This window comes from Camponotus floridanus, unplaced genomic scaffold (genome assembly GCF_003227725.1).
Source record: "Camponotus floridanus strain SB8 unplaced genomic scaffold, Cflo_v7.5 scaffold31, whole genome shotgun sequence".
Taxonomy (NCBI): Eukaryota; Metazoa; Arthropoda; class Insecta; order Hymenoptera; family Formicidae; genus Camponotus; species Camponotus floridanus.
In genome coordinates this window covers 1,361,768-1,377,929 of record NW_020229448.1, presented here as the reverse complement: position 1 = coordinate 1,377,929, position 16,162 = coordinate 1,361,768, and the positions used below count along the sequence as shown (strand labels likewise).

Sequence of the window (16,162 nt, the reverse complement as noted above, 5' to 3'; positions counted from 1 at the left end):
GTCCCCGGTATCCTCGCATGCCATTACTCTTTGCTCGAATTACGTGGGGTTTTCCTCCGAAAAAATGCGTTTATTTGCCAAAAAATAATTTAATATAAACGCAATCAAATATTGTTTTATGAGATATATAATCTGATATATTTTATTTGAAATTTATAACAAAATTGATCCTAAAAAAATGAAAGAGTGATTCATTTTTAGGAATAAATTCGTACAAATTTAATTCACATAGAAAAAATAATCTGATGAGTACGAGCAAATAATTAGATTTTTACTAATGATAACCCCTGTCTTTTTCGGACAAGAATAAATATCAAGATGAAAGTTGCTTCGCTCGGATCTGACAGATTTTACTCTCTATCTCAGCTATTCTCAAAGGAATAACTGGCGAATCTCCGAACGAATTTCAAGATACAAAATTGGCTCCACATCACAGTTCCAAGGAAATGATTAAAAAGTTCCTTATAAAGCTTATAAAGATAATAAGCATATAAATATCAAAATAATTAATACATGTAAATGTATCTTATACCTTTTTGTAATGACTCTTGTGGCGATTAAAAATTTCGCGATTATGATTAGAATTTGGAGACATGATTTGCCAATTTCAAAAGATTATATTATAATTTGTGCTGAATTTTTTGATGTAAAATTGTTAATGAAATAATGTCCCAAGTTTTTCTTAATATTATATTTGTTCAAATTTTTGCAAAATTAAAATAGATAGAATTTATTAAAATGTTATTTTCAGCCGTATATATGTGAAAGTCTCGCTAAAAATTTCAAAGGATAATAAACAGTATCAATAACTATTCAATAATAAACACATAATAAATTATATATAGACAGAAATTATTCAAGCATATAAAAGAGATATACAGAAACAAAAACGATGCGATATATCTCTGATGGAAATTGAAAAAGAAAACGGAGAGAGGAATAGAGGGAGGTATCGCAGAGGGATGAGAAAAAAGCGTTGCTGTCTGCAGCCTCGGCCGATATGGAGGAGAGAAAAGGATGGGACTATCGCGTAGACTGGAAATGAAAGAGCTCAGCCCCGAACGGGCGATAATTCATTCCTGAACCGAACGAGGCAGCTGAATCCGGCGTTGCACACGTGCACGATTTCGTGGAATGGGCGGCGTTTTACGTGGAAACTCGCGACTAGTGATATCAATAGCTATGGAATCCACGCTAGATTCGCAAAATAGAAAATCACTCGTTCTTTGGGAGAAATTTAATTTATACTGCAAATTAAGTATTCAGGACAAATGTGCCATTTCATTAATTTTCGCTACTAATTAAATATTTCACCATTTGGCTTCAATCATGTTCTGAATTTTAAATAAATAGATAAAACGTTTTTGAGATACAGACTAGTCCAAAACTTGAATTTGAATTTTTCTTAGAACAACAGATTCTCTGACCAATTTAGAAATATTTTTTCTTCAGCGAAGATATCAATAAAGATCATTATTTTATGCAAGTTTCTACATTTTTGCCATTATATATCTTTGTATTCAAATTCTATCAAAATAAATTTGACTTGATTAACTAAAAAATGTAGGTCCATACCTTTAATACTAGAATTTAGTTTATGAAAAAATCCTTCTTTTTTTACAGCTGTTTATAATTCCATATAATTCGAAATTATTAATTTCATAATTCTATATAATTAAATACAATTCGATTTTTATAATTAATTTTATAATTTTATATAATTCGAAATTATTAATATCACAATTTATCATTACACATTTTTACTAGGAAAAAATCATGTTAAAATTGGCCAGAAAATCTGCTCTTAAAAAAATCCATAGTAGTTTTAAAATAGTCTTTATGTTTATACAGCATTCTTTCTATTAAAAATTTTTATTAAGTAATCACACATCTTTAAGACAATCTATAAATATTATATACAGATAGAATTATCTTAAAAACATAAATAATTAAAAATATAAATTATTAAAAATAAACTTTAATAATTTACATGAAAATTACAAACTTAAAGAAGCAATTTTGTTTCATAATTTAATCCATTAAACAACATCAAGCAAGACGAATCTAACAACAGGTTAAAAGGACGGTTAAAAAGTAAAGTTGCAGGTACGTTTGCGTATGCGCGATCGATCTTTTCTCTTTTGCCAAGGTCCTAAGTTCATCGCGATGAATAAAACGTGCACTGATTTTAGCGAAGAGAAATATCGTTAGGTCCTCGAGTTTTTTCTACAGCAATCGTGGTTCTTTCGCGAAAGTCGATTTTTCCTACAACCTGGTGGGGGCGAAAGTGAAACATGCTTTTGTGCTCGCTCCGTTTTTCTGACTATCGGTGCAACTTAAGGAATACCCTCACGGCTGCGACCCTCGTGTAGCCGACTTTCACCGCCATAAAAATATAAAAGCGTTGTCGTTCCGGCGTGTTACGTAAAAACGTTATATATAATCTTGTCCTTTAAGCGGAAATCTATGTTTTTTCAGAAAACAACACGTTTGACCACCGGACTAAACTAGCACAAAAGAATGTAGACTGAAAAAGAATTTGATATACTTTAGTTCTCTTTTGCATAACATTCAAAGTATACCATCTAAGAAAGAATGAAGAAAAATAACAAATAGTAATTGCATATTTAGCTTTACATTTATATATACTTGTAAATTAATAGATGGCAAACTTCAAAGACGTTATCGCATTATTGTTTCATATGAGAAAAACTTTTGAAAATTTTATCTTGCAACTATTTGTTAATTTTTGATACTGAGTGTACTTTGAGGATCCACCCCTTCGAAGGCTAAAGGCAAGAAAGGGAGTTTTGGCTCTAAGCATAGCCAACGAAAGGGCGGGCAGTCAGCGTGAAACGAAAAGCAAGATTTAGACGTCATCCCCTTGACGTGGTGCTTTCCTTCTACTCCTCCTGCGTAACACCCGCGTGGTTCCTATCCCCGGTAAAACAACCAAATGCATTTCTCCACTCAATCTTCTAAAAACTCATCAAATGACTTATTTAGAAAAGATATCGACAAAGAAAATATACCGTGTTTTAATTAAATTATTGCGACACTTTTTTACTTTAATAAATATTAAAAATTTGGATCATGATTAACATATAATTCAACGTATGATAATTTATATTTCATTTATGTATAAATTTAAATGTTAAAAAATATGTTCAATCGCGTAGTTCCTATTCCCGGTAAAACAACCAAATGCATTTCTTCACTCAATCTTCTAAAACCTCATCAAATGACTTATTTAAAAAATATACCGTGTTTTAATTAAATTATTGCGACACTCTTTTTTTACTTTAATAAATATTAAAAACTTGGATCATGAATAACATATAATTCAACTTATGCATAAACTTAAATGTTAAAAAATATGTCCAATCACAATTTTAAATTTACGAAACAGACAATTTGCAAAATTCAATTTAATATTAAAAATCTTTAGAAAGATTTAAGATATATATTTAAAAAGATGCAAAACAAATATTTTATTTTTTTTAAACAATAGGTATATTTATGGTTATATATAATTTCTTTACAGCGACGTGAAAAAATTTTAACGTGCTTTCGAGAATTTGTCGTTCTAGAAAGGAAATAAATCTAGAAAGGAAACAATAACGCTAAATACTCTAATCTTCGGACCTAGGCTATACTAAGTCCACGACTGGGAGATGCCACGAGATGTAAGAATAGAACATGAAGAGGTTACCCTTCGACTAGAATTTCTGAGTAGTTTGCTGGATTAACGAGAAACGACATAAGGTTAGATTGACGAAAACTCAGTTTTCCTTCAATTAATAATTAATCATTAATTAAATTAAATTAAATTAATAATTATTCCTTCGATTAATAATTATCAAATCTAAATAATAATTATGTCATATCTGTAACCTAAAGAATAACATGTCCTATAAATTAAAATAACGTATACGTTCGGTTATATAATTTATGATTTTGATGTGCATTAAAATATATTGTATATGCATATAACTTTGTTCCTATCAAGTTAAATAACGATATATAATCTCCAAGTTGTAGACATATTTTTTATAGGCCAGGTTCTTCAAAAGGAAGCCAATTTGCATATCATTTGTTATTTAAATAGTAACAATTAATGTTTTCGACTTTCAATGAAGCAAATGATATTGATATATTTAAATGAGGTGAGATATTTTTAACATATTTAAAATACGATCGTTTCGCAACAAATGTAATCTTACTATTTATATATGTATCTTATCAAATATAATAATTAAATCTAATAACACAATATGATAAATAATTTTTTAAATTTTACATCACACATTGATAATTTTATTTCCATCTCTCTGTATTTTTTATTCAAATATTTAGTATATTTATAGAAGAATAATTATTATCATATATGCAAGAATAAATTTTGCACTTTCGTGCACGTGAAAAGATTAAGATGATAAATTAGATACACAAAGAAATCATATGCAAAATATTATATAAGAATAAAATAGAGGAAATTATATTCCAAATAAAAATAGATGTTTTTTTAAAATGCTAAAATTGATCTACAGCAAAGATATAAATATAAGATCTTTCAATTTTTTTAATTCCTCAATTTTTTTAGCAACTCATATTATATAACTTGTACTTGTATATTCAAATGTATGCATATTATGTATATTTTTAAATATATTATACTACATGCCCACATTTAATACATGTTAAACAAATAAATGTAATTTCATCACAGGAATTTTTTCCAGAAATTCGCAAATAAAATTCAGTAATATCCATCTTTAACAATTTAAGGCTTACCAGTCAGTCGATACAAAATCTTCATAAGTGGAGCTATAAATTTATCATGGTCCGAACACTAAACCTGTGTTTACTCTATTATACAGGCTCGTTTTTAAGCCGTTTACGTTTAACGGCAAATAATCGTTTAGATGCCGCGCCATGATACGGGCCATAAATTTGCCGGCATCCATGGCGTTCGAGCTGTGTTATGATGGTGCGAGACATGCGCAGGTCAGTACCGCCTTCATCTCGAGCGGGGTGCAGAAGGTGGCAGCACCACGGAAACAGCTGCTGCGTGCGAGCAGCGGACAACGGCCTTGAGATGGAATTACACTGCCATCTGCTGCGCATCGCCGGAAGGTCGAGTACCTTTGGGTTCCAGCGAAATTGGATAGAGGGCTTTGCTCCATTTTGGGCGGGAAAAACAATCTCCATAATTTCGAGCTTAACCCTCGAGAGGAGTACATGGTAATGATAACGACGTTGGGAGAGTTCATTACTCCTAACTGACGACACGAGTTATTTTTAGTCCGACTAGAGCAAATGGATCTTTCCCTTGCGATTAAAAAAATTTAGAGAAAATATAACATAACAAAAAATGGAAATATTCAAAATAAAGCGCAATCTTTTCTTTTTATGTAATTATATGCAATAATCCATATCGTCTATGATGCAATTTATTTTATATGCATGATATGCTAATGAACTATAATTATATGCATAAAAAAGTGTTAATATGATATCATGCATTATTTATATCGATCCTTGCATACTCTAAACGCAAACAAATGCATGTGTCTGCTGGCGACATTTATTGCGTAAACAGAAAAATATATATTCATAAGTATATACACTCATTTATTTATAGGTATATATAGGTATATTTATCTATTCATATATATCCATAGACGAAATATTATTGACAAAATATATTAATATATATATATTAATTTTTTTCAAGTGTTGAGTTATCGATATGTTTTCCATTGTACATTATTTCTCGGTATACATTATTATAATTTTATTAAAATGCTTACAGTTTTATAAAAATATTATTAATAATCTAACTGTAATTAGTTTTTTTCTTGCATCGTAATCAACTAGTATATTTAATTTTTATTTTTCAATTTGTCTTGCTAACATTTTCGTACATAAGAAAAATTTAATTTTTATACTAAATTTAATTTTTAGATTAATTTTTAATTTCATTTTTATTTGAAATATTAAAAATATTATACAAAATATGATGCAAATAATAAAGGAATTTTAATTACATTTTTAAATGCAATAGCAATTTTTTTTCTTCAAACCGTAAAATCAACTCAAATCTACTCTCATCAGATATCTCACAGATATCGAATATATAAGATAAGAATAAAAAATAATTTTGAAAAAGCAACCGATATAAAGCTCTTTGATTCTTACGAAGAATTTATAATTTTGCTAATAAAAAAATCAATCGTAAGCTAAAAAATATGCGGCAACAATATCCGGCCAACGATCCTCTCTCTTTCTCTCGCTCTTGTCGCCTTCATCGCGCTCGTATTTATCCAACAGACCGGCGCGTGGCACTCTTTATCAGTCACCCGGATCAACCCGCTGTTCGTGCGTCCCCACGTTCCTTCAATACCAATCAGCCCTGCTGGTACCCGCTAATGCCGATTCTTTCGCCTCGTGCGCGATCGTTTGGGTGGTCCACGGACGGGACCAGCGAAATACCGAGGTCTATTATTAGCGACAGAGTAGGGTAACGAATACGTGAGGGCATGTTGCCACGATTTCTCGCTAAGAAACGGACCGGCGAAACGGCTCCCATCGGCCAAATATCGATTGATCCATCGCGTAACCTGTTCCGCGTAGGCAGGTGCACACGGACCATTTCGTAAGGACTTGTTTTCCCTGAACACAGCCGGCTTTTTCTTTAAAAAAAAGGAATTCATACTACTGAACGTAGATCCAACAAATTGATTTGACAGATATAAATTAATATCTCAGCAAATTAAATTTTCGTAACCAGTAATAAATTGAACCTTATGTAAAGGCTCAGAATGTAATAATATTTTTATCAAAGATTCAGGAAGAAAGACATGCGAAAAATTGGAAATAAATAGTTGCGTTTGATTAAAATTGAATTTCTTTCATTGAGTTGTGTCTTTGAATTACTAGAAATGAATGCAAATTTTATCGAGTAATCTATCGAATCTTTTCCTTCGAAGAAACTGTATACATTCTCGCATAAAAAAAAATCACGAATTATCATTTTTTCGCGAGCAAAATTTTTTCACCAAAAGATAAAATACGACGAGCAAAAACATTTATTGGGCGTTCCGATGTTCGAGTTTGGTTGACTATAAAATGAGATGATAAATGGCAGACTAAGTCTGAGCATGCGAGTCTGGTTGGACAGGTAGTAATACTCTTCGTAAAGGCTGTAACTTATACCCCGTCGAAGCTCGAGGAAATTGTGATGTGACGACCGAGAGCGATAATCTGGAGTAAAACGCTGGGAATGAATTAAGGTGAAAGGCAGAGATCGACGATGACCAATTAGCCTACATAACCATTTTACGAGTACGTATCCGTCCCGTAAGTCGTGGAAAAATAAGATTTAATCTACGCTAGAGGGGGAAGGATACATACATACTTGTCTGTTTTCTCACGCATAGCCAACTTCCTTCCAAAACATGCAAAGCGAACAGCCGCTACTCACGCGCGCGATGATAACCCCGTACAATCGTTTTAATTACTTTGTTAAGATGCGTTAAATCATCTACTCCCGAGCTAATCGAGATTGCGCGAATTAATTTACTTTTCGTTAATATTATTACATTCTACGGCGTTATTCTTTGGCGATCTTGTAATTAACGCTATAATTAACCGTGTGGTACCGACGAAAAATTATGAAGGAAAATTTTAAATTTTGTACGAGAGAAACAGGAAACTGCGTAGAGCTCGACCGGTTCTCTGGGTTCCACGCAGTCGAGATCCCTGGAACATTCGAGTGCCACGCAATACATGTATATATATACATATACATATACAGTACTTCGCGCAATCACGTTGTGCAGTAGATCGCAGAGTAGATAAACACGACACCGCGAGCGCGGCGCTCGTGCTAGTGGTTTTAACATCCAGCACGAAGAAATACAGAAACTACACTCTCGGACGTTTCGCGCATCGTTCCTAGATCCACATCTTCTCGGCGAGAGGATAGCTTATCTCGAGCTATGCATCGAAGCGTTACGTTGCGACAGGCTGCGCCTTGGATGCTCATTCCGTGTGCCTTATATAAAGTTAGATAGGAATCGCGCTAAAATGGAGAGAATATTACGATATTATCTAGCTATCTCTGCCTTCTAATAAAAAAATATATACAAGATACATCAAGAGATATACTTTCTAGAAATATAATTCTTTTCCTGTAGACAGGATCGTATAAATTGAAAAATTTCGAGCTATGACAGGGGGGGAGGGGAAGACGCGAAAAACTGACAGTTCTATTTTCTATTAAAATTTCAGGTAAAACGATGAATGAAGAAGCCGTGCAACAACTAAAACACTATCCGACGATTTTTGGTCAGGCCGCAGGAATCGGGGGGAGAGGGAGATAAAGGACAGGTAAAAAGAAGCTCGGGATACATGACGTATGTGCCTATTTCAGCTAATAATCCCGTTATGCCCGGTTCGAATTTGCCTCGCGGCGGATAATAAACGCGCCAGAAACCGAACCCGGGACTAAATCAGCACGTTGGGGGCGTAAAAGGGGGGGTAGAAGGGGGATTGGAAGGCCGCCTCATCATCCGTCAACTGTCAAACGTCCGACCAATCCTGTACAGCAGAACCAAGAACGAAGCAACCACCCACGGAGCCTCAAGGGTAAATTACACCTAAGCCTTCTACCCAATCTCTCGCCTCTCTTCCTTCCTCTCTTTCTCTTCCTTCCTTTTTAGTCTGCCTATCAAAGTATCCGGGAATTCTTTTGTTCTCTTCACGATTTATAATAGTGGAATTGAATATATACACCTTATTAACAACGCGATCATAAACACCTTATGCAGAACCACGATATCTAATTTTAATTATGATTAGAGCGATATAGATAAGAATATTGCAGAAAATCCAAAAATTTTGCGAATAAATAAGAAAATGTGTGAAGAGAGAAAAATCTTTACACAAATTAAAGAAAAAAAGATTACAAACATGAATGTGAAATAAATAAATATTCAATGGAATATTAAGCTAATCCAGTACATAAAATGATTCTAATTTAAGAGAATTTTTGATTGCAGAATTTCGACGATTATAAGAAAATATTTTTTTAACATTAAAAAAGTCTCCTAATATTTTTTTTAAATAGTTCATTTGGAGATAAATTGCGCCAAGAATCAATTGCGATAAATCTCCTACAAATAATTCAACAGTATCATGTGCATGAAATACGAAATTAAATCTTAATTCCTGCGATGTGATGTATTGTGTGTACAGATATATACATGTATAAGCTATATTTTTGTATGCTAAAAAGCATTTCGTAAATAATTATCGTAAACATGAGATAATAAGCAAAAGAAGAATACTGTTGACAAAAAAATATGCAAAATAAAAATTGTGTCCACTCACCAAATATTTGATTGTCCTTAGTAGCGGTTGTTACTTTCGTAAAATATTGCATTCAACTCACATTTCTCGAGTACACAAAGTTTCTTACGTTAATCAACATCCTAACATGTTTAATTTTCTATCGTGATAAAGTGATCGAAGAATAGTTTGTACATGAGAAAACGAATAAAAATAAAAATGAAATAACAAATGAGGAAAAATTCACGCTGCGATTCCATATGACTGCCAACTCATTGCGTGAATTAATTATCGCCTTTTATGCAAAGTAATAATTTTGATGTGACATAAGAGATCGGTTTAACGAAGTAGCGTGCTAGTAGCTACTGATAAAGTATCTTTCGCGGATTTCTGAATTTGCATCGGGAGATCGGGCGCGAAAAATTGTTGACACATTTATTTCGCACAATATTATGCATTATCCATGAGATTTACATTACACGACACATTGAGATTGTAATATTATCAATCTTAACAAATGTCTTGTAAGAAAAAGGGTTGATTGTAAAAGAGAATGATGTAAATTTGACGTCAGAAGTAGAAAAATAGATGGTATCACAAGTCGTATAAATTTGACGTTCGCACAAAAGTCAGACGTTCACGGACGGAAGCGTAAGGCCACAATTATCCGAAATCACCGGAGAGCAGACGTTTGACGCGCGGGAATAATGACATCCGGTGTCGATTATTAAGTCGAAAAGAATAAAACGAAGGACGTAAGGGGCAACGAGCGGTAATTTCACGCGCGCACTATTTTTGGGAAATTTCCGCGAGACCGTCAATATTATTTGAAGAAGAAACGGATCCGATCGTGTATAAAGCTAACAGATCGAGACGCGCAGAAACACTGCCAGGATTATGAAGTGCGATGTTGATACGATGGCAGGCAGCGCCGCTGAAGGAGGAAGGAGCGCGCGCGGGAAACACGCACCTATACAATCTGCCGGATGCCACAGACACATCTACTTTGCCTCTGCATATCATCGAGCATCGAAGCTAGGACACGCCTCGAATAATGATAAAAATTACCGGCCATTAGTCCACGACGGCACGATACACAAAGAATCTACACAAAGATATCAAAGTATATTTCGGGAGATTGATAATCGAGTATCGATCTTTTTTTTTATTTTATCTAGTAATGCGTGTGCAGAAAAAAATATTTTTATCATTTCGTTAAAGAAATTAATATTTTTACGATAAAAATGCTGATGATGTGATACGAAGAGTTAATTATTGCATTAAAAAGTAAATTAATGATTTTACATAAATTAAAATCTCCTACAAGACTTTTTGCTTTTGATATTCAAGCTGAAACGACTTTCGCTGCCTGTTATAAATCATGAATCATCGTTGAACCTTGGTTCGTTTTTAGACAATTTCCGCACTTCTCATCGTGATGGACTATATATCGGCAATTACTTTGATGGCGAGGAAAGCTTTTAACGTAGCGCACCATGACCGTCTCTCGACGAATCAGACATAGCTTACTAACATGTACGAAGCTACTAGACGTGTTGAGAAGGGAAACCGAAGTAATACCCGGGATGTGGATGTAACGTAATGTATCGCCGCAGGAACAAGCGTGTTACAATGGTAACGCGTTCTGTCACGGTGCGTGATATACTACATGATGATGTGGACTAGAAACGCCCATGTGTGTAGTCGTCGTCGAATAATGAAAGACCTCGAAATATGTGATCAGTGATTTTTACTGGTTTGATATAGAGGAGGAAAGGCGCCATTACGGAATCGTATTTAATTTTTAATATCCTTGCTACGCGGATCACGTTCTGCTTTATTGTTTTCTGCAATTTACTAAAATAAAAATTTTAATGTAACTTAAATCGAGACTGCTATCCTTTTTTAATTCTTTTCCAAAAGCCAGAAATATTTATTTTAATTTGCCCGAATGGGAAAATAAAAGAAAATATTAATGGGAACAATAATTAATAATTAATAATAAGAACAATAATTTTCTAATAATGTGTACCTTCCATGAATGGATTAAAATTACACAAAGTTCCTAGCTTTTATCGACACAGAATTAATTTTTTTACGTATCAAGATTTTTCTCTCGATCATGGCTCTTAGATTACAGAGAAATTGTCCGAATAACTTCGTAGAAACAAATTATATTTAACTTCCTATCAAGGTGTTCGACGCGTTACGTCTTGCCAGAAGCCAGAACAATCGATGTTTATGGATTTCCATCCACACATGTACAGGTAGAAAACGCCACGTGAAATCGTGTAGTTGATAGTAGCAATTACAAATCGCGTGATTTGTGGTCGTAACTCGTCGCGACGGCGGCGTCGTGACGCTCCCAGGTTACCTGCAGGTGGCCGGCACGAAGTTACCTTCGCCTTCGGCACGGCAATGCTTTTTGTATGACGGAATATTACATCGGGTTATACACATCCCCCTCTCGGAATTGTACGATGTGTTTGTCCATACGGCCAACTCCATCAAACATTGAGGAAACTGCTCATTTCAAATTAGTTTCCAACTTTTGAATTTGAAAATAGCATTCCATATTTTAAGGACTTTTTAAATATTTTATTTACTTTATTTAAAAATAAATTTTTTTCTGTCTAATTTGAAAATAGCATTCTACATTTTAAGAGCTTTTTCAGGATTTTATTTTCTTTATTTAAAAAGAAATTCAAAGAGAGAGAGGCATTTAAATTTATTTAAAGACATTTACTTTATTTAAAATTAAATTCTGTCTATCTATTTTATTAAAGGATAATGTCGCTTAATTTTTTAAGAAACATTTATTTAATAAATAAATTCAAAAAGAGTGACATATGGAGCAATTTTGATTTTAATTGTAAAATATACATTATTGTATAAACTCTCGTGTTGAAAAAATGCAAAGATTTCCATTACGAGGAGAGGATACGTACGATATTAAAAAAAGAAAAAAATTAGATTCGCATATCATAAAATATGTATTTCGTTTCATCCGTAGAACGGTAATTTAAAACACGATCAGAGAGTGGTGCAGCGACGACAATTCAACCGGCAGCGGTCGACACACGTGGCGGATTTAGAAAGTCACGAACGGCCCCGCGATCGCCGTCGCCGGCACTCGATTTATTCGCTGCCGCCGAACTCGTTCGGCCGCTAATTGAAAAGCGGACAAATTAACACAGTGAACGGATCGCTGCAATTTATAATACCGCGTCTGCAACAATGGACGAACGAATGTGATACGAGTGCCGGAGCGTAGATAGCAGATTATTAACGAGGATCGATGAAGAGAATTGATTGATCGGAATTCGTGATAAATCGTTATATCTCTCCGGTAAAAATTAAAATTCATATTTTCGCGATTTTTGAAAAAGATTCTAAAAATAGCGGTATCGATTTAGCTAAAATTTTAAATTTTATTTGATATTACGAGACGCAGTTCAACGAAAGATAGAGTTTAACGGAAAAAGAATAATGACAATTATCAATGTGCATTATTAATCAATTTCAATATTTCGAATATTTATTTTTCTGTCAAATATGCTCTATTAAATATGTGGCGAATGGATTAGGTATTTTACGCATCGCGAGCAAAGTATCTACGGGGGTGCAGAAATTTCATCAATTCAAAGTTGTCGACTTACATGTACGAGAAAAGTGACTCGACACAGTTCGAAGAAATTCCCCCCAAGTTCTACGAATATGATAGAGCCAATGCGAGCCGCGTAACAAATACAAACGATTATTATCGAGCCCCATTTTGAAGGGGAGACAATAATTATAATGATTATATTGGAGTTGGGTGGTACGCGGCCGGCCGAGGAATAAATTACAGGTTTGCTTGCTGTGTGCGGTCGACATAGCGGCATAGGTCCGTTCGATAGATGCGTATCGCGGTGTGTTTCATGCGACAGAGAGCGCCATCGCAACTGCTGGTTTCCGCAATTTCTTATCGCCGCTAATATGGCCGTCAGCTAGACTCTTGACACCCGACCCGATCCTATGAGATTAAAAATAAATTGTGCGTTTGCTTCACGGTAAGGAGCGCCGCTGCAAATTGCGGACGTTGCCAAGATCTCATTATAATTTTGAGAGAAATTAGATAGTATCGTATCTGAATAATGATATTGGTTCATTGAATGGTAATATCGCCGATGATTGATAATCTTGACGGCAGTTTTATAAATGAATCAATTAATATTCGATGAAAAATTAAAAACTGACAATTCGGAATAATCAGATTTCATTTCTCTTGAATTCTTATATAAGAATAATAATTGGAACAAACTAAAAATAATAATCAGAATAATAATCAAAATAAACTAAAAATAAATTATCGCTGACAAAAAAGAATTTCAATTTGAACATTCTTGTTCGATTTTTATCGCGGTGTTTTAACGCTTCTGATTCTCTTCTCATTTAAATTATGGCGCAAATACGTAAGGGGGGACCTTATTCATCTTCTTTCTTTCCTTTATATCTGATGCTTCCGTATTCCTTCGCTTCTATCTATCCGAGTCCCTCCTCTTCTCGCTGTCGTGGAGGCAGATCCGCAAAACATTACACAAGTCCTTCTCTCCATTCTTAATCTTCTTACTCTTATCTTCTCTCATCCGCGTCCCTCTTCACACTTTCCTTGTTTGCGACACGGTCTTTCTCTTTCATTCGTTTCTTTTATTCTCCTCTTCTCTCGCGAGTACCGTTTCTCCCACCGCACATGGCGATATACGTGCGATTTTCTTCTCCTTGTCCTCCTTCTTATTCCTCTCTTCTCACCGCACAAGATTGTCGCGCGATTAGTGTAGGCTCCAATGTCACGTGGAGAAGACGCATTACCCTCGTCCTTTGGACCGCATTATATGTACCTGCGATGTATGCATATCTACCGCGGAGCTTATACGGGCACCGTTTATATACGGTAACGCTGTAAGTGCATAATCACCGATCGCATCTGCTTGCACTTTACGTCAAGCTACGGCACCTTGCATGTCGCCAAACACCAACGACATAACGTGTAGCATCATATGCACGAAGTGATATGTTACGCATAATACTTTTCAACGCGATCATTATTACGAATTGTCTCTGTCATAAATGTACGAGAGCATTTCTCTCTTTTTCATGTTTGATACATATTAAAAAATTATTATTTTCATGATATGTATTAAAATAATTATTCTCTTTGATATAAATTAAAATGATCTATATACTATTCAAATTATATTACTCGCTGATATTGATGTGTAAAAAATATGTATAGATTTTTAATACGCAGACACTAGAATGTAAAAAAACACATTTATAATTTTATTGCAAATATTGTACGTGAAAAAATTTGACAAACACAGCATTTAACCAAAAAAACAGAGAGATGCATAAAAGGACACTTGTAAAAATGCTACTTTTAAAATGGCAAAATGATGCTTTTATCGATACTATCAATTTATGTTACGGACATTGCGAGTTTCATACTGTGTGAACAGCGAATATCGACTCTGAAAAGTTAAAATATTCCGGCACCTGCATCTAAAGACAAGGCTTGTCCTTTCCCCCATTTGGCCTGACTTCTCAAGCCTTACCGGTATACGGAGTTCATTAACATAAGAGGTGAATCTTTAGATGGAACATTTGCAAATCTCGTGGATGGATCATTGCGTGCTCTTTGGATTTTAAATTAATTTATATAACAATATTTTTTATGTGAGTGTGCTACTTTTTTTTTAAATCTCATTTACTTTCAACTAATATCAAAAATATTTGAAACGATATAATTATGTATTTTTTCCCATTAGCAATTTTATTGTAAAAGGCAAAATGTGTCAAATAAAATATGTTAAAAGACTGTAGAATTGTGCAGTACAATGTACCGGTTTGGTGGACTCGGATGATTCACTGTTGCTCGTTACTCAAGCAGCTTTTTACTTTAATCATATTAACGAAGCATTTAATCTCGCTGCGTGTTTTACAAGCCGCCGGGTGTGTGGGCCTATCTCCTGATTCGTCGTTGACGAGAATTTCTCAGCGCTCTTTTCTAATCTTTTCTCATACTCATTTTTTATCTTCTTCTTTCTTTGTTTTCTTTTTTTCATTCTTTTTCTCGTCCGTCGATTATTCTTATTGCTTTCTTATTTTTCATCTTTCATCAGTGATCGTTGATAAGTGCGTCTTCCCCTCAGACGTATTTGCACCTTTATCGTGTTAATGTATCTCGATTAATATATTCTAGAGCCCGTATCATTCTAATAATATATGTAATGCAATACAACGCGTGCGTGCACCAATGAAAGCGATAAAGTCAGTAAAAAATAAAAAAAAAATTTTATTAAAAAAAAATAACACTATCAATTAAAAATGATACTATATAAATGAAAAAGAGTCCAAAAATTGTATTTGTAATTTTAAATATATATCACTAATTGTCAAATAATAATTTCTATCAGCAAATTTTGGCATTTAGCGTGTAACTTTGCTTGTTATATTTGACACTGTCACACGCTGGCAAGTTTACAGCTGATTTTGACAGATGTGTCATGATATCAAATGTGACAAGCGAAATTACGTGCGAGATGTCATCTTGTTATATCGAAAACTATAAATGTACATTAATTTATGATGCTGGTTTTTTAAATAAAAATTTTCATATTAAAATTATCTCCATTCTTTAGGCAAAAATAGAGATACTTTCATTATATAATGATATCGATATATCAATTCAATCTGTTAAAAGCTTAATCGATTATTTTACAGGTGATTTTAATTCCTATTCGTAAATCCTATGTGGAATTTCCCCCCT

General features: G+C 33.8%; 1 protein-coding gene across 6 annotated transcripts in view; it reads right to left on the bottom strand.

Moving 5' to 3' along the window:
• The window catches only part of LOC105252407 (homeotic protein antennapedia), a 99,823-nt gene that overhangs the window by 43,390 nt on the left and 40,271 nt on the right, over window positions 1-16,162 (bottom strand). The window contains exon 1 of one of the 6 annotated variants that reach the window (XM_020027876.2): window positions 9,397-9,540. The exons of the other annotated variants lie outside the window; for them this stretch is intronic. The gene's annotated coding sequence lies outside the window, so the exon portion shown is untranslated. Of the gene's footprint in view, window positions 1-9,396; window positions 9,541-16,162 lie in introns of those variants that run through there. 6 annotated transcript variants of the gene reach the window in all.